We start from the raw sequence: 20,922 nt of genomic DNA, 5'->3' as shown, positions 1-20,922 counted from the left end.
GCCTGTGCTGAATGAGTCTCCAGAGGGATGTGTCAGCCCCTCAAACTCGTGGCTTTGCAGTCACAATCCTTCCTATACTAGGGAAGTAAAACCTACGTTTCAAGGATGATGATGGTCTCTATCAGTCTACGCCGTGGAACATAACACTCTAAACTAGACGGCGAGCCAGCTTATTTCCTGGTGTCTTTGAGCAGGGTAAGCTTTTCAACCAAATTCAATTCAACCAGTAATTATTGCACAGCTCCTATGAGCCAAACTGTGTGTTAAAAACTACAGAATCCACAAAGATGGTGGGACGTATAAATATGGACCCAGGTTCCAAGTTTAATTTCAAGTCCATATCTGTTCTTCAGATGCTTATGGGTGAGGGTGGGCAATGATTCTAAGATGCTGATGGGAAGAACACCAGGACATGCACCCAAATGACTATCCTTACAGGGAGGTGGTGAATTGGTCAGGAGTCACGCAGGAACCATGCATCGCAGAGGAAACAGAAGAGAAGAGATTCGTAATATAAGTGATCTTGATGGGTAGTGAGGGATCTCAGAAAGCAGCCACCACCCCGAGGTTGTAGGGTCAGAGGCAGAGTAGTAGTAAAGTCAGTAGTCCTAGAAGGAGGCTGCCACCATGAGGGACAGGATTTTGAGCCCCGGAGGTGATGAGACACTCTGCATTCCCCCTTGCCCATCAGCCAATCTCTTGGCATGACCCATTGGGAAGCATGCTGACCTGGATCGTAGACCAGGTCAGAGAGACTGGACAAAATGAGAGAAAGGATTCTACACTGTGCAGAGCTTTGTGTCCTTCCTGACATCGATTCAGAAATATTTCAATATGGAAAAGGAAATGAAAAGCACCTATAGACGTGTTTTATTTGACTCCCTCTCCAGGACCCAGAAAAGCCAGCATGTCACACTCCTGCCCTGAGAACAATTTTCAATCCCAGATGAATGCGCCACCTAAAATGTTTATTCCTTCCTTTCCCTGCGCATGCCTCTGGTCTTAGTTCATGGTCAAATGTCATTCATTCCACTACAGGAAAAAAAAACACACCATGAGATGAAGATGAACTAGATAAATAAACACTCTGGCTGTGTTTTTATCTGCCTCCCTTTCAACGTGTCCAGTTGCTTAAGCTCAGGCTGAATCTATGCTGTGGCATTTTGGTCTCTGTAATTTGTCCAGCAGGAGGAGATCTATTTTTTTTAAGTAACGATCGTAATATTTTGGCTTGGTTGCATGCTGTCTGTTTTCCTTATCTGAACAACTCAGAGGCTTCCACATTATTCTATCAAGTGGAAAGCATCTTAGGAAGAAAAACCTGTCTGCGTTCTTGTTCAGGGGTTGGCAAACTTTTCTGGAAAGGGCTAGATAGTAAATATTTGCTGCTTGGCAGGACATAGAGTCGGCCTCAGACTTACTCAGCTGTGTTCTTACAGTGCGAAAGCAGTCATAGGTGATACACAGAGGAATGAGTGTGGCTCTATTCCAGTAACATTTTATTTACAAAAACAGGCTAAGGGCCACAGTTTGAAGACCTCCACTCAACCTGCCGTTGATTAAATGCATATCCATATCCTGGTGTATCTGCAAATATCCATGATGGAGTCTTACTCTTAAAAAATATACATATCTGTAAAGAAAGGAAAGGCTGTTCATGATGATTTTTAATAAAATCTCCAGTGTTTGAAGAAGACATCTTCCTTTCATGGGCTTCCATGCCTGCTTTTTAGGTTAACACTTGAATGGGACATTCTTTAATTGATCTGGTTGCATCACAATGTTTATTCTTTATTTTAAACATACACATTTCATAACGTTACTGGTCAGTAATAGTAATGGGTATTACTGTGCTCATATTATACACTGGAGACGAAAGCTCAAAGAGAAGTGACTAATTTAAAAAAAAAAAAAACCCATTGGTGTTAGGAAGGATTGGAATTTGGACTCAGATCTCTAGACATCAAGTTCCTGAGAATACTGTAAGAATGCTAACAAGGCTACATCTTTTTCTTTTGTAAAGCAATTTTGTAAGGAAACACAATTTAAGACTCCCCTCCTTGCATTCAGAACAACAACAAAATAACAGACGGAAACAGAATTCTGTTTACAAGTGTCCTGAAAATGGACTGCAGGCTACTCGCGACCAGGATGGACACGTAGGCATTTCATCATTCAGAGTCCACTTTGGGGAAAATTAAGTGGATACCTGAACTCGGACAGTGCCGATTTTATACCCCATCTATGCTAACTCAATTGCCTGACAGTTCTGTTCAAGAATTAGGTGTTTAGAAAGGCGGGCAGGTTGAGCTGTGTTCCACCACTTAGCAAGATCCAATATTCAATTCAATGGGCTAAAATTAACTGCCTCTTCTAGCTGGTGAAAAAACAAGCCTCCTAGACCATTTCTGCACTAGCAAAGTGAATTAATTCATTTGCACACACTGGAGAATCTGACAGTCACTCTCCCATCCCAGGGTTTCTTTCCCACAGGATCCAGAGACTGTCGCCTCACTTGACTAGTTTTCACTTAAAGGAACAATGTAGCTCAAGGGCAAATGTGTGTGGGGCGGAGAAGAGGGTGGTTTAGTTAGGAATAAGACTTAAACCTGTATTGTCTCCAACATCCTCAGAACCACTGAGTAATTTGAGGCCTGGGTAGAAGAAGAGAAGTGATACATGTCTTGACTTGCAATGATTTAAGAATTTCTTCAAGGAAATCATCCAAAGAGAGCGTGACTGCTCTAATGTGTTTTGACACAAGAACCGGGGTCTTAGAATTGAGAAAGGAGATGGCCGGTTGACATTTCTTTTAATGCCATTTGAAAACTGATGGGACATCAATTACGGGGTTGATGCTTCAAGTTTACAAATCAGGTCCTGCAAGGACACATGGGTGTGGACCTCCTTCTACCTTTAGCATTGTGCAAATGGAAAGGTGGGTGCAATGAATCTTCTAAGGAGGAATGAGGACCGTGTTTTACACACAAGAGTCTCTTTACACATTGTATTGACTTGTATCCACAGCCATCTCATAAAGTTGGGGCAGTGATCTGCTTTTTAAAGCGGAGACAATGGAGAGAGACAAGGTCACATCTCCACATGGCTGAGTTACGGCTCAGAATCTGGCTTGCTGGGCTTCAGAACCTGTCCACTTTGGATGACATCACGGGGCTTCAAGGTGGAGAGGAAAATGCATGTGTGTGTGTGTGTAAGCCTACACATGCAATGTGTATATACGGGGCACACACACACACACACACACACACACACACAGATACCAAGCGCAAGAGACCCACTGTCAGCTAGGTGGGCTGTGGCACTCTTTCTATCTCAGCTGGCTCTCAGGGAGTCAGCACAAGGAGGGACCAGCACAGAAATCAATCTCCCTAAGTTATGAGAAGTGGAACATTACGGTTTGGGGGTGCTACTGCCTGGGACAGGAACACAGAAAGAACGCTGAAGCTTTGAGACACGGACCAGTTGGCTGGAGCCGAGATCTGTCTTGTGATGCAATCAGAGGTAAGTCTGGAAGGGGAGAGGTACCTGAATCTTAAGCGTAAAGGAGACTGGGTATTAGATAAAGAGAGTATTGGGAGAAATGATCAAAATCACACCCTTTAACATTATCTCCTTAAGCTCTTTAAAGGGAATCTTTTAGCTCACAGAAAATTTTACTTTTGTGCACAACTACCCCTTAATGATTGGCATGGACGCAGAAAAATCCATTCTGTAAAGTCTAATTCTTATAATCCGCAGATGAAAACGTCTCAGGTGTCTTTGCATTTGAAGAGAAAAATCTTAGCTAGCCCCACATGGAGCATAAATGAAGAAAATTCATGTCTCAATATATGCATATCGAAACATTTCCAATGTGGAAACTCATTGCAGGACTCAAAGGGCTTATCCAAAGTAAGAGAATTTATTGCCAAGAGCAAAAACAAAAAAACCACAAGGGCTTTTTTTCTCAAGAAAACATTCCATCCTAGAAGGTAACTCCATCATCTGTCATTGTTGATACAGCATGAAGACCCATGGCTTAGAGATCAAAAGCTAATTCCAATCTTGTCACTTAAGAAATAGTGTTCTTCATAAAAATATGAAGATACTGAGACCTGATTTGGCTATTTCATTCTCGAACAAAGGTGACCTTCAACGAGGAATGCAAAATCCCGGTACCTAAGAGCCACTGGAAAATCAAATAATAAAGAAAAATGAATCACAGACGATATTGCCTGAAGAAGAGAGATGATTTAACAAGGACCGCCGAGTCCATGGTGGCCAAACAGTGTACATTTTTACTGGGAGGAAATCATAAAAGGAGACTTAAAATGATGACACGCAGAAGTCTATGACACGAGAAATGAACTTTAGAGCGAATGTATTTTCTCTTCCCCAATCTCTTTAATAATTCAACCAATGCTATCAGCAGTCTAGAGGTTGTTTTAATGTGTGACTTAAACGAACACTCAATAATCTCTCTGAGTCAGAAATTGGTTGTGAAAATAAATGCGTGATGGTAAGTATTTAGGAGGAATGTATCACACCACACACATTTTTATAAGTTTAGGCTTGCAGGAACGTCTGCATTTTTAGTATGTATTTATGGGCAAGTCTACATATAATGCAATGTGAAATTTAAAAAAAAAAAAAACAGACAGAGAGCTACAGAAGTTATACTTGCAATTATTGGAATTTGACCATATTTGCTTGCATAATAAAGCTACAATATTGACTGTTAGTCAAAACAAACAAACGCACCCTATTTACCTGTGCAATAGGTAAACACATTATTACATGCATTTCTGGATCACCACTGACATGAGGATACCAGGGTCTGAACTTTAGTGCTCGATTACCAAAATCAAACATGTCCCTTTTCTCTTTTTGACCTTCACTCCTTTCAACGTAGCACGGATACTCTCCATGAGTGCTACAGATTCTAAAATGTTCCAGAATATATACTCAGGGATGTGAAAGAGATAGGCACAAATGGAGTCCAACTTTTCAGCCGTCTCCTGGGCTAAGCACATGATGTCCATTTATTTATTATTAAACCCTCAATAGCTATCCTGAAACCTTAGTCGAGTCAGCAATTTTCAAAGAAACGTGACTGATTTCATGCTGGTCTATAAGAAAAGTCCCATTTTGCCTTGTATTATGTGTTTTGGAAACGTCTTAAGAGGGGTGATGAAGTGCCATTTAGGTCTTACAGAAAATCGTAGCAATTTGGGGCAATTACAGTCACCTAGACACCTTGAGATTTCTAATACTGGATCTCCATGTCAGGGAAAAGTTGATGCGCTCATATTTTTTAGATTTCAGTTAGAAAATGTTGGAACTTGTTCCAGAGTTAGTCAGCTATTAACCTAGACTGAGCCAATGTGTTCTTTAATTAAAATAGTCTAATCTGTCTCTTCTTTTCTTAATTATTATTTTTTGGAAGATAAATGATAAGAACAAGTAATTACATTGGAGCCTAACTTCCCCCAGTGCCTCTTTCCGTATGTTTGTCTATACGTACTTCATATCAAAGAGAATCCCTTAGAACAAAGGCAGACACTGACCTTCTGTGACTCCTGAGGTGATTATTCCAAAATTACATACGCAATATTCTTACCGAAAAGCTTAACCTGAATCTAATCGTCATAGGGAAGAATTAGACAAATCCAGACCGAGGGGCAGGTCTATAAAACAAGCAGCACGGACTCAAAAATGAATAAATAAATAAACCTACATTTTTGGAAACAAACAAATCAGAAAGGCCAAGGTACACTTCTAGATTTATAAAGGGTACAGATCAAATGACCACCAAATGACAAGTATATAATTAACTGGAACCTAGATCTATACCTCTATCTCCAGCTTTTCTATAGATGGGTATATACAAATCACATATATAAGAGATTTTGTGACAACTGGAAATTTTTCACATGGGGTGGTACATGAAATATTATTGTAGCAATTTTAAATATCGTGCTTACAGCTTATGTACGAGAATGCCTTTTCTCCCAGAAGGGGCACACTGGAGGATTTATCAGTAAAATGGTATTACTTTCAAAGGATTCAGAAGGATAGAACTATAATACCGAGGGTACCAAAAAATTGTATACACATGACTTGTATTCATCTTTTGTTATTGGTGTTACAATTTTAATACAGTTTTCTCCTTTCTTAAAATGTGTATGCTTTATTTGGTACCCTCTGTGTATGTATTCATATATGTGTATTATATATGTATTTTATGTATATTTTATATATGTATGAGAGCGTGCATAAGCAGAAATAGTAGCGAGAAAGCAAACGTGGGGAAACGGTACATATTAATAGATTCTCAAGGAAGGGCATACAACTGTTCACTGTATTATCATTTCAACTTTTCCGTTTTGAAATGTTTCAGAATAGAAACGTGTGGAGGAAATACAATGCAGATCTGACTCTCATGGAGAAAAGCGTAAGAAACGTTTTTAGGACTTCCTACAGCAGCACTTGTCTGTCCAGCTAAACTGTTTTTTCATTACATTGTTTAGACTATATATTTTTATATAAGTGTGATGGTTTTCAGAGGTAGCAATTCTTTATTTTTCTATCTTCAATTGTAATATTTTTTTTAGCCTCTGACCATGGCTTCCAGTCTGGGAAAGAGCCAAATTAATTAAGAGGCAACTCCCATGAATGACAGGTAATACCAATATGGCAGCATGAGGTAGTAGTGAGGGAATGGAAAGAGAGGTGGAAAACGGAACAAAGCCTGTGAGTCATGCTGTCACTCAGAGACTCATCATAGGACATTGACCAAGCAATTGACTCTTTGTCCCCCAGCACAATGCATGTGAAAGTGCGTTAAGCTGGTAACCTTTAATAGAAAAGATGGCGTTCATAATTTGAATAGAGATGATAGGTATAAAAAAACATTAGCAAACTGGGAAACTCTGTCTTGGTTCAAATCTAGATAACTTTTAAAGCAATAAAACTGACTGTTTTTTATGCAATCTTTTTAAAACCATTTATACAACAAGGATTTCAAAAATAGTGGGGTAATGACGACAACACTGACAAACAACACTTGGATTCATAAGTCGGGTCCAGTTTTTAAACCAGTTTCATTAAGTTATCAACATGAACTTACATAGAATTACATTTGTAGGTACATGTGCACTTATGTTCCCACTGATAAAACCTTCTAATGTTCATGAAGTGAAGTGGTGTGAAAATAAGAACAAATACTGATTCGCTATATGGGGAACAATAACGCAATTTTCAGTGCATAGATTTGGGCAGATGAGCGGATTTTAAACAGAATATTAGCACATGGAAACTACTGGGAGCATTAGCAGGCTATACAACTAAGAACCTCGTAGAAAAACCACCTTTAGGATGGTGATACAATTTTCACTTGTGAATTGCTTTTCTTAAGGTCATTTTTTCCACAATCATCAACACTACCTCTATCCTGAGTCACAGGAAACTTATGAATTAACAATTATTTTCCTGATAGAAAAAGAAGTGGTGAAATTTTGTCACATTCTTTCTAACTTCTAGCTCACATTATTTTCAAAAATCACCCTCCCACATTCACCCCAAAGCCCATTAACACATATGAAGCAGGAGTAGTATATTCTATTAACTTTCCCCTTCTGTCATATTTTACTTCACCCCATTTCTGACTCCTGTCTGCAACACGTCCCAAGTTCTGTGCTCAGGGTTTGGGTGTTTTAACCAACCCCGTCCAGAGAACTCCCTTTTTCCACAGCAGGGACCTTCACTGAGTGAGAGCCCACGGACCTGCATGAACAGCTCATAACGGAAAGCTGACCTGCAACTCTTTGCAGCTTCCAGGTCATCCACCCAAAGTCCCTCTGGGTTTGTCTGAGGACTGATGGGGCACAGAGCAGTAAAAGTGGGGATGGCTTATTCATGTGAGCAGAGAGAAATCAACTGATGAACAGATAAGCAACACGGTGTGTCTACATGATGGAGTACGATTTGGTCGTAAGAAAGAATGAAGGAGCAACACATGGTATGCCATGGACAGACTGTGAAAACGTGATTCCCAGTGAAAGAAGCCGGTCACAAAAGGCCACACAGGGCACGGTTCCATTTACATGAGATGTCCAGAAGTGGCAAATTGTAGCCACAGAAAGTTGGTCGGTAGTGGCCTAGGGTTGGGGGTACATGAGGGAGATTCGAGAAGAAGACAAAAGAAGACAACGTTTCTGTTTGGGGGCGATGAGAATCTTCTAACGTGGATTGCAATGGTGGTTACACAAGTCCATATATATTCTAAAAAGCCTTAGGTAGCACACTTTGAACCTATGGGTGACTTGCATAATTTGTGACTTTTATTTTGATAAAGTTGTTACCAAAAAACAAAAAAAAATTGTTGAAAGCAGGCATTAAGACAATGTAAGTGGAACACTGGACGTAGGCATTGGTGACATTGCTTGGACCCTGATTTTTTTTTTCAGCCAACAGTCTGGTATGCTAACACCTGCAACAGAAATACACCTGCAAGGATTATAAAAGGTGTTTATGGCAGGGCCTAAACAGCCACTGCTTTGTGGGGACTCGGGTAATCCACGCTCTAACAACTACCCCACGCAGAGCTGAACCATGAGAACCAGAGCAGGTCTGCCCAGGGAGAGCTGCCTTTCTCCATGGTGTGTGTTCACATTTGGTACATGCTGCCACATGAATCCATCTGCATATGCCCAATACATAAAGTAGTAAATACAGTGTGTGTCAATGCATTTCTTTTCTAGCTTCCATTTACAACGGCTGCTGGATAAAACCAGTCAGTGAAAAATGATATGGGGTTTTTTTGTTTTTGACAAACGTAAAAGTTCGATGTTTGAATAATAGGTGGCAGGTGCAGTCTTATTTCAACATGAGCTCTCAGAAATTTGAATCAAGTGCTTTGAAGACACCGGAAAGATCTTCATAAAACGAGAGTTCTCGGAAACAAGCTGGAAGAACGCTGTTCTAAGGAGTTCCTTCACCGTTTAATGTTAAAAAACTCAATTTCAGTTTCCCTGTCTTTAAAATGAGTCTGCTTCTGGTGTGCTAACCTAGTTTTCAAATGCCAGTTCTATATACATCATATGACCAAGGGTATATTCCTCAGAGATGAAATTATATATATATATGTGTGTGTGTGTGTGTGTGTGTGTGTGTGTATGTTACATATGTGTATATAAATATATTACATATGTGTATATATTTTTTAGTTCACCTCTCAGGAATATACCATTTGACCATGAAGTGTATGATACCAGAAATCTTACACAACACGATTCTTTGCTATCAGTAATTGCACTCTTCCTCATTGTATGTAGCTGTGGCATTTTGCTATAGAAAGAGGATTGACTCACAAAATTAGAACAAAGCCACTAGTCATGTTTAATTGGACCACATGAATTACCCACCCCCTGAATCTCTCTCTAAACACATACCATATTTATGTGTAATGTTCCTTGTTGGTCAGAATTTTGCAAAATCTCTGAATCTTGCCTTCTCCACACACATAACTTAAAATAAAGCATGCCACCAGTGGATTCAAAACCAAACAAGGTTTCCCCCATTTGAGATTTTGTCTTCCTTCTGCTTTGACTCCCACCACTCCAGTTGTGTCTGTGTGATTTCTAAAGTCAGATGATGGACTCCTAAATCGTCCTCTCACTTTCAACCTTGCCTGATACAGCCCATCTTACTTTCCATAACCACACATGCTTCCTTGAATCACCTGTGTGCTGACAGCTCTTCCTCAGTTTCTCATTCTTTATCTCCAGGGACCTCCCCAATCCTGCTCCAATTATATTTCCAGTCTTCTGATTGCATGGGCACCACACCCATCAGATTCTTGTTATGTGCTGTTCACTGTAGCCGGTCCTTTAAATTGATCTTTCCGAAAGGAGAGTTTACATGCCGTTATATCTGAAAGACCCATGACGAGTGATGGGTTGCCGGTATTACCTGCATCCCCTTTGGTTTGCACTTAGAGTGTGAATGCAGTCCGCACCTGTGCAGGTGACAGGCGTAGACACAGAGCCATCCCAGAGCTGAGTGAGTGGCAATATTGACATCATTTGGTGTCGTTGCAATGAGAGAGCAAGGCACGTGTAGGCACAAGTGTAACGTCGCACTCAAGGCGATTGAACTGCTCTGAGATTCCTCGTGTTACAAAAAGAGGTCAAGTATCAAAATACCTCACCTGCCTGGCATTTCTCTGCTTGATGTTCTGCTGACATGGGAAACCTCTTTCATTCAATGCCGCCAGGGATCTCACGGAGATGGGGTGTTCCGTTTCTGTGCCGCCTAACCCACTGATACCACGCAGGAACCTTGACATTACAATCCTTTATTAGCTGGCAGTACCTGTGGATGAGATTTCCTGGCACAGTGCAGCTCAGCTGGTTCTCCTCATTGCGTGTCACAAGAATGAAATCAAAGTGGAGACAGGGCTGTGTGCTCTTCCGGGAGCTCACAAAGAGAGTCCGGATCCAGACCCATTCAGGCAGTTGGAAGGAAATGGTTGTAGGACTGGGGATCCCATTTCCCTGCAGGGTTCTCGGCTTTCGGGGTGTTCCCATTCTCTGCTCTGTGGTCCCCTTTGAGGCCAGCCATGGTAGGGCCAGTCTGTCTCATTCTCTGCATCTCTGTCTCATCCTTCCTCTACCTCCCTCTCCCACACATCTCCCCGAGTGCCTCTTCTACTTTTGAAGGGCTCATGTGATTACCTTGGGATCACCTGCATAACGCAAGCTATCCCACCTTCAGGTCAGCTGATTAAAGCTTACCTCCATCTGTACGGTCCCATCACAGCAATCCTAAGATGAGTGTATGAGTGAATAAACAAGGGACACAACTCTTGGGGACAGTAGTATGAAGCCATGTTCAGGGACTCGCTAAAGCCAAATGAAGCCATCAATGGAATGCTAGCGGAGGCCAGAACCCAGCTGGAGTATGTCAATGATGACAATTAAGCCACGTCAGATGGAGAAGAAGAAACTCAGATTCATAGCCCTCTCTTGTGAGCCAGAAAGTGGGTTCAGACAATGGTTGCACCTACACCGCCCATCGATCAGCTCTTTTAGGGCTACTGTGTTTCCCCGAAAATAAGACCTAGCCACACAATCAGCTTTAATGTGTCTTTTGGAGCAAAAAGTAATAAAAGATCCAGTCTTATTTTAGCATAAGACCAGGTATAGTATAATATAATATAAAAAATACAATACAATACAATACAATACAATACAATACAATACAATACAATACAATATAATACCGGGTCTAATATTAATTTTTGCTCCAAAAGATGCATTAGAGTTGATTGTCCGGCTAGGTCTTATTTTCGAGGAAACACAGTATGAGACCTCAAGCCATGCTATATGTTTTTAGACCATGCATTATTATTTGCTGTTCTCTCACCTTGGGTTGCTGTTTTCTCCTGGGATGTTCCTGGGAATCTCCAATGAAATCTTCAAGAGCAGAGTCCCCTTCCCAGGGCACCTTTGCTGGTTCTCTGCAGGCAGCATTTGCCCCATGCTCTGCAATGTCTCCAGCTTGGGGGTCACCCACTTTTTTCCCACGTAGTACACATTGCCCCTTTTGTATGCCTGTCTCCCCTACCAGACTGTAGCTCCTCTCTCTTTATTTCCATATAGATTTTCAGTGGTCCCCAAGATACGGGAGGGAGTCACTAAATCAATATTTGTAGAATGAAGTGTTATTATAAATTAGATAACAGGTGGGTGACAAACCATATTGTTTGATGTTGGTTGTAACGTGTGCATAATTATTATGTTATATTTTTAGTGGTTTCATAATGAACCAAAAGGTTCACATGTTGTTTTAGGGATAAACAACGACATCGATAACAACAGCAGAAAGATACAATTACATTTAAATATTTACGGTATGGTAATGCGCTAAACAGGCAGCAGAGGATTGCCCGAGGAAGCCACTCAAAGACCCCAGGGGGAAATAAAATCAACACTCCCTCAGTAGAGTTGCAGATAATTTGCTGTAACGAATACAATGACTTACAGTGACAATGTCAAGAATAAAGGCTATTGCCTCTGAAGCCTTAGACCTTTGAGAATTGAAGAGATTTGCAACACACTGGACCATGAAGGCTGTGTGGGTAAATCAAGTGTGGGGAAGTCTCCGTGGAGTCACCTTAGGTCCTTCTGAGTGAGGTCCTTGGCAAAAGTAGTATTTTATACAGAAGAGGTGCTTATTGCACAAAATCATCTTAAGTACCTTTGCGTCTTCTCTGTAGGTTGGCACCTGGTCACCTTTGTATCTGCTTAGATGACAAGGAGGAGAATCTCATTTCCCTCAAGAGTTTGCCTACTAATGAGTTCATTTCAGGGCTCCATAAACTGTGGGGATCAGGTGTCATGACGATTATGGAAGTATAAGGATTATATTAAGAGTATGTTTGGTTTCTATGGATGCTGTAACAAATCATCCCAAACGTCAGGGCCTAAAGCAAATCCCATTTCTTAGAGTTCTGTAGATGAGAACTCCAGGCAGTTTAACTGGGTTCTTGGCTAACAGTCAGGAAAGGCTGAAACCAAGGTGTTAGCTGGCTTGGCTTCTTATGTGGAAGTTCAGGGGAAAACAATAGTATTTTTACTTGTAAATAACATAAGCTTCACCTTATTATTCAAGTTAATACCATCCGGTGAAGAGATCCATGAGCCCAACACAGCAGCACCAGTTACATGGAGAATGGCTCAAGCTAAAATTGGGATTAACTACAATTAAACAAAATTTACAACTCAATTCCTAGACGTACTAGCCACCTTCCAGGTCTTCCATCACCACATGTGACGAGTGGCTTTGCTACTGGGCAGCAAAACGTTTCCATCACCACAGGAAGTCCCGTTGGACAGCATGAGTCTAGACAGAAACATTATGGTTTTTTTCATGATTCCCTCAAGATTAGGTAACCTGATTAAGGGTATTACAAGCTTGATATTGACGTCTTATTAAGGTAATATTTACGATGATTAATTTCTATAGAAGAATAATTATCTACTAAACACAGGACTAAAGAAATAAAATCTACCATGTATACTAAGGATGTCAACCAACAAGGAAATGTAATTGCCAGAAGATATATCTGTCTGCCCCACACATTTGGTTCAACGTACAGACAGATTTCCAGAAATGTAATGCCTACTTTTATTGTTGATGCTGGATTACACCCAGTAGACACCCACACTCATGGTTTCCACGGGTTTTTAGACTTGATCTTCCTTTAAAAACGAAGTTCAAGTAAGAATGGGTGGGGAGGGGGAACGGGGTCTGTAAAAATTACCTTCTGATAAAGACACAATCACTGCTTTTGATTAAGAAAAAAAAACTTCCATTCAGTGTTCATTAGCACATCCTTGGGGTTTTATGCATTTTACTAGGCAGCCAAGAGCTGTGAACCGCCATAAAAGTCCTTCATTTCATTTATTTATGGACACCACTAAATGCTTAATACATTTTGTTTCAATTCACATACCCAACAGAGGTTTTAGACCAATTTTTAAAGTTGGACAGCTCTCTGAAGCAAATGACATTTTTGTATAAGTCCTGCTGCTAATTTATGGACATAGAAATTAGAATTCCTTGTATAGAAAGAGAAGCTAAAGCTCTGGAGGAGAGCCTGGTTCTATTGATCTGTGTAGTGCTGGCAGCACATGGCCCGATAAACACATGTGCTGGAGGTTTGGTTAAATGTGCTGTTGGTATTTATAAAGTATCGTCCAAATGTACGGGCATTTTTCAAGCCCTATGTGTACGGAACGGGTGTATAAGGGTCTTCTGCTCCGTTTGAATGGGAGACCTGGTTCATTCGTGTTCTGCTGTGTCCATTCATTGGACAATGAGAGCATCGAAGCACCTCACCACCTCCAAATTCGGTGAAGCCCTGAAATGTACCCAACCAACACCAAGGGTTCCCTGACTCTACAGATTGAAGCCCAACCATGTTGACCTTCTGTTCTCAGAGGTGCAGAAGACCAAAGCTTCAAAATGAGGATCCAGGACATCAAATCATACCACAACTGCCTGTCTGTTGCTTTGGTGTGCAGTAAATCATTTAACTATTCTGAGAATCTGGTAAAACTACAAATACAAACACCCGTCAAGCAGGTAGATGGAAATGCTAAAGACAATGTGTGTAAAGCACCTACGCCTCATGCTCAGAACATTCAATAATTAATAGGAGGGATCAGTCGTCATTATGCTCAGAACATATGTGATCAACAATTGGGATCAGTGAACATCGTGCTCAGAACATATGGTGATCAACAGTAGGGGTTGGTGGTCATAGTGCTCAGAAAACACAGGAATCAACAGTTGAGGTGAGTACACATTCCCTGTAGAGCACCAGACTGTAAATATTTTAGGCTTTGTGGGCCATCTGATTTCGGTTGTGACCACTCACCTCCACGGTCCTACTGAGAAAGCTGCCGTGGACAACATATGAATAAACAGGTATGGCTGGCTTTGCCTTCCGTGAGGTCCACATAAAGGTTCTGTAGACCTTGATTATCATTTTCAATGAAGACTAAATCCTGGACTGTTCCTGTCTCCACAGATATGGCACATTTGCTGTACACAGCACATGGAAAACAATTATTCCTTCAGAAGAATAATTATGATAATTTGTATGACTACCCTCCCAACGATGATGATAATCATCATAATGCCTATTATGTTTCTGATACTTGCCAGATGTCTAATCTTCCCTACATTACGAGGCAGACACAAAGTATACCTCCACCTTATAGCACACAAGATGAGACAATGGGAGGGTCCACCTCCGTCTGAGGAGGGAGAGGCGGCTGGAGGAAGTGCTGAGGGGTTCTGAGTCAAGACCCCAATGCTGAGCCCGGTACCCAACTCTGCAGCTTAGTAACACGGACTAATACTGAAACGCACGTTTTGGGGGCACACAGAGGAAACATGAGTGTTGCCAATCTCTTACCAAATGTGTCTCTATCCAAGTCTTGCTGTAATATCCCTTATGGAGACACCCGTCATTAGATTAAGGACCCCCATTCCCACCACCAATCAGTACGACTTCACCATCGTTACATCTGCAAAGACCCTGCTTCCAAAAAAGGACACATCCACAGGTTGCAGGACGTAGGACTGGGACATCTGGGGACACAACTCAACCCAGTATTCCCGGTGATCACCAACTGAGACAATGTTCCGAGAAAACGTGCATGGACAGTATAAACATGAACCTCTGAATCCAGAACCACAAACCCCACTGTGTCAACACGTGGATGGCATCTTAGCTCAGGGCTGATGGTCTCGTTCTGGGCAGTCGACTGAGGCATGTAGGTGAGAGCTAAGACTAGATACTCCCCATCTGGGAGTACCATGCAGGCGCAGACCCAGCTGCCTGACTAGCAGGACACAGAAGGAAGGCCGGGAACAGCATAAGGTTTAGGAATATCATCAGCAGGTGACTGAGAGCACAGCTCCTGGGAGAGGGGGGAGTGCAGCCTGGGGACCTGCACCAGCTGCACGTCACAAACACAAGGGTGCAGTCAGGGTGTGCAATGCATGTTGGGAGTCAGGAGTGCCGTATGCAATGGGCCATGTCCAAGGTCCAGACTCAGGTGTCGTGAGTGACATGGAAAGACCAAGGAACAACCCCTGTCCTGATGGGAATGGGGTATGACGTGAAGATGCAGAGAGGGTCTGGGCAAAGGTTGTGGACTCCAGACTTGGGACACAGGTGGGTGGGGGGTCTTGGGCCAAAAAGTATCAGAACAGGAAGGAAGGTCAGAAATGGGGAGTCTGAATGTCAATGAGCCCTTGAAAGCTACTTAAAGTGGAAACTGAGGAAGGAGGAGATGGGGAGGAGAAGGAAACTAGCTTGGTAACTTTGAATGTACAAACTCAAGGGCAGCCTACTGGAAGTTCTGGGGTGTTAAAGAGATTGGGGATAGATATGAGTAGACAGGTCTTCACTGGATCATCAAAAGTCCCTGGAAAAGGCTTTTTTGAGGGGTGAGGGGGCTTTATTGATATCCCGCAAAAGGGTCAGGAGATCACGACCCCTCACATGGCTTGAGCCCTAAAGAGCCAAGGTCCCGATGTCCCATCTGCACATGAGCATGGGCAAGATAGGCTCAGTGAGTTCTTGAGAGCAATGCTCTCAAAATAAAATGAAATGCAAACTCATGGTTTAAACATTGGTGGTTCCCGCACCACCACTGTTCTTTGATACCAATAAGTTGCTGCAGGCTAATCAATTAATTAATCTGCATTGAGCCTCTGAACTCAAAGTTCTTCTATCTACACTCACACACATGTCCACAAACAAGTGTGTGGAAGAGAAGGTAAGGAGGACAGCCAGCCCCACCCTGTTTTTATACCCTTGTATGGCTTTAGTTCAGCCATCCTGATCGAATCTTTTGGTGGCCCCATATTTGTAATGCATCACTGAGACACGTTTCAGGAAATGTATCTATCACTGGGAGAAGTCTAAACTTCAATATTGAATCTCCCTTTAAGCGATTTGCATTATATTGTAGATGTGTGTGCTCATCATGGTGGTTCGACATCTCATTTCAACTTCGTTGTAGAATGTGGTGGATAGTTACACTCATTTCTGAGCAGGTAACACTGATGAAAGTGTGAATTTTTATTCCAAGTTTTATTCTTTCTGCTAATAATTATGCCTGGCACTTTGCTAAATGCTCAGGGTATGAAGATGGATATGACCCAATCCTCACCAACTAGAAATTTAAATACAAGGAGGGGAAACACACCTAAACAATGATTTACACAGCATGGTGTAGACCAGAAATCTGCCCTGTAAGGCCTGTGGGCCTTGTTCAGCCTCCTGCCTACTTTGTATTGCATGTGAAGTAAGAAATATTTTTAAAACATATTTTTTAGTAAATTTAGTGGTGTGACAGTGATTAGTAAAATTACATAGGTTTCAGGTGTACAATTCTGTATTATATCATCTATAAATCCCATTGCGTGTTCACCACCCAGAGTCAGTTCTCCTTCCATCACCATATATTTGATCCCCTTTTCCCTCTTCTACTAGGCAACCAAATAATGGGAGTAGATATTTGCAAACAATGCCTCTGATAAGTGGCTAATATCCAAAGTAGATAAAGAACTCATACAACTCAACAACAACAACAAAAAACAAACAATCCAATTAAAAAATGGGCAGAGGACCTGAACAGACCCTTCTCCCAGAAAAACATACAAACAGCCAACAGATATACGAAGAAACTGCTCAACTTCAATAGGTATTAGCGAAATTCAAGTCAAAACCACAATGAGGTACCACCTCCCATATGTAAAAATGGCTATTATCAACAAGACAAATAGTAACAAGTGTTGGAGAGGCTGTGGAGAAAAAGGAACCCTCATACGCTGCTGGTGGGAATGTAAATTCATACAGCCACTATGGAAAAAAATAAATATTTTTAATAGTCGGAAAAGATCAAAAGAAGAGTAATATTTTGTGACAAGTAAAAATTATGTGCAACTCTATTCTTACTACAGAATCTCACAATCAGAATCCTTGGTATTTATTCACAAGACTTGAAAGCTCATGTCCACTTAGAAGCCCGCACATGGATGTTTGCAGCAGCTTTCTTCATCACTGCCAAAAGTTGGAAGGAACCAAGACGTCCTTCAGTGGGTAAATGGATAAACTGTGGTCTACCCAGACAATGAAATATTGTTCAGCAAAGAAATGAGCTACCGACGCAAAGACATGGAGGAATCTTAAATGCATACTGCTAAGTGAAAGACGCCCATCTGAAAAGGCTACGTACTGTAAGATTCCAACTCTAGGACATTCCGGAAAAGGCAAGACTATAGAGACAGTAACAGGATCAGGGGCTGCCAGGGGGTGGGAGGAGGGAGAGATGAAGAAATGGAGCACAGAGGATGTTGAGGGCTGTGAAAGTACTCTGTGTGATACCATAATCACACATATACATTATCCATTTGCCCGAACCCACAGAACATACAACACCAAGAGTGAACCCTAATGTCAACTGTGGACCTTGGGTGATAATGATGTACCAATGTAGGTTCGTTAGGTGTAACAGATGTCCCACTCTGGTGGGTGCTGATAGCCGGGGAGGCTGCACCTGTGGGGGTGGAGGGCAGGAGGGTGTATGGGAAATTTGTCCCTTCCATTCACAGTTTTGCTCTAAACCCAAAAATGGTCTACACAGGAGTGTATCAAAATTATATGAAACTCAAAAATCAGTGCCTGTAAATAACATTCAATTGTAATACAGTCACAGTAATTGTTTACACGTTGCCTGTGGCTTCTTTCAGGCTACTCATGCTGTCCCAAGTGTCTGAGACAGAGAGCAAATGACCTGCACAGGGGAGCATTTGTACCAGCTGCCCCTTGGCAGAACCAGAGTGGCAACCCTGCTCTAGATGATTGTGTAACTACGAATAAGGTAACATCATGCTGAAAGGCAGGACTAGTCAACTCTGCTTCCCAGAGACACTGACAGAGGTATGGGAGCTGGATATTGAAGGATGAGGTGGGACTGAGCTTTTCCAGGACCTGTCTCTTGTCTTCCCACCACTGCCTAGCATTTCTGGGGACTGACATACATCCTTGGGGTCATCAGAAGCTGCTGTCACAGAAAATCGAGGTAGAACAAATATTTCCCACATCAATATTGGAAAGAGAACCTCACTTGCAGGCTGAATTCTGGACATTACAATTTTTTTGTTTGTTTCAGTGATTAAGTCTAGTTTACAACTGTCATCATTGTGCTACATATAGAATACACATATGAAGTCAATCCTTCAAAGAAAGGGACAGATTTTGAAGACATTGCCTAACATCAAATTACTCATAGAAAGAGGATATTTCAGTCTTGTGATTTTTATAATGGGTCCACCTGGTTAGACTAAATTATTTTTCCTAGAACTTCCTTACCCATGTCTTTCTGGCTCCCTTGCATGGTAGCCGTCTGGTCATGATATGGGGTGTTGGAACAGACATGAAGGAGTAACCGTATTCCTTTTTTCAGTCAAGATAAAGGCACCAAGAGTTGGGGTAGCTTTCACACATTGCGCCTTACCTGTGGCCTCCCCTGCTTGGCTGGGGGTAGCTCTGGGACATAAAGCTGCTTTGTGTTTCTCTGATCCGCCTTCACTTGTATGATCAGCTCCTTGAACGAAGGACCCAGCTTGTCCTGTATCAGTCAAAATGTCACAGCTTCCATTGTCCCTTTCGTCGCTATCTTTGGCATTCTCCTGCAAAGACAATATGGCTGACATTTGGGGGTTGTCTTTCAGTCCATTCATGTTCAGAAGTACAATTTCATTGTCTCTGTGATAAAGCTGCCTGTTGGGGCTTAGAAACACTGAGCAAGTTGTGCACAGCATGTGGCATTGGAAATGTTTACAGGAGGTCTGGAGACACACATAGGTTCGTTCCCCTCTTTTTCTGTAGTATCAGTCATAAAAAGGCATCTTACCAAGATGTCAAATGCTGCAGAATCTACTTATCTACAAAGCATGGCCAAGACTTACAACCCAATTGCAGAGAAACACTCTGGGCTTCTTAGAAAGAATATATTGAACCACAAATAACAGACTAATGGATTCTCTGTGCTGACAAATGGTGCTTTGATTCTGCAGTGGGAGTTACTTATGGGTGCCAGCTAATCAGGGCCTGAGGATCGAGCCCTCGCTGCCTTTTTCTTGTGCATACTCGGAGGGGGCCAAATTTCTTTCGGGATGACGAATGGGCTGTGCCAAAGAGGATAAAACACACCGGTTTGAAATGCGCTCTGCTGTGCTAGCTGTTTTGGAGGAAAGCCGCGGTGAGTCAGCCTGAGCTCTCCCAGTATCCTTCTCTTTGGGTGCGATCGCTAACATGACTGTGCTTAAAGGTTGGCAAGAGCAACTGAGGGTGAGCCTTTTCTTTCTAAGACTCTTTCTACGTCTTCTTTCTAAGACTGATGAAAGAGAAATGACTTTAATTTGATATTCATACAGCACAGCCACTGGCTACTAAGAAACATGATTTAGGAATGCCAGGGAACTCGGCAGAGGTCAACGAAATGGAACGTGCTGAGATGGACAAGTTACACGATGGTGGGGTGATGCTGGCTCACCCAAAATACATGAATACTTACTTCCAGGATGAAGGTCGCTCCAAAGCACACACATCGGTAAGAACACAATGTCTGCAGGTGTCACTGCAGTTGGCTAGGAGGAAAAAGCAAAGAACATCATTGAAGCAAATGTTTTCTACTAAAAAAAAAAAAAAAAAAGAAACAAAACATACTTTCTGGCCCCTCTCCAGTCCCCCAGTCCCGTTATAAAGTCAAGGTGAAATTTAACTCTGAAATTGCCCGCCAAAACGGGATGCCATTGGTCTTGGTACATTACAAAATCTTGGTGTTTTATTGTTTTTCCTGAAGAGGCAAAGCAAAAATATATATATATATATATATCAAAATTTGATTTTGGTTATTATTAATATTTTTAGTGACAAAAGAGTGAGGGGGGAAATGAGTGTCTTAATCCTGCTGACTCCGGTGGACTTTGCGCCACAGGGCAATGGATAGGACTGGGGTGCCCTGATGATCACGGGACCCGTCCTCTCTCTTCCCCCCACTACTTCTGTGTTTGCTCCCTGCTGTGCTCCTTCAGCTCCTTGCAGGTGCACACACTCATTTATTTATTCAGCAGGCGCAGAAACGCTTTACCCTGTGTTAGTGGGGAAAGCAATTACATTTCTAATCAAATAAAGATGAATGAACTCAGGAAATAGACGAGATAATTTCTTGTTAAGGGCCAGCATCACTTTGAAAAGGACCATCACATGTCTCCAATTTTGTATGCCAAATGGGTTTCTGAACAAGTCTAACCCATTTAGCTATTTTC

This window comes from Rhinolophus hipposideros, assembly GCF_964194185.1.
Source record: "Rhinolophus hipposideros genome assembly, chromosome: X".
Classification (NCBI taxonomy): domain Eukaryota; kingdom Metazoa; phylum Chordata; class Mammalia; order Chiroptera; family Rhinolophidae; genus Rhinolophus; species Rhinolophus hipposideros.
Note: the sequence above shows the minus strand (reverse complement) of the source record.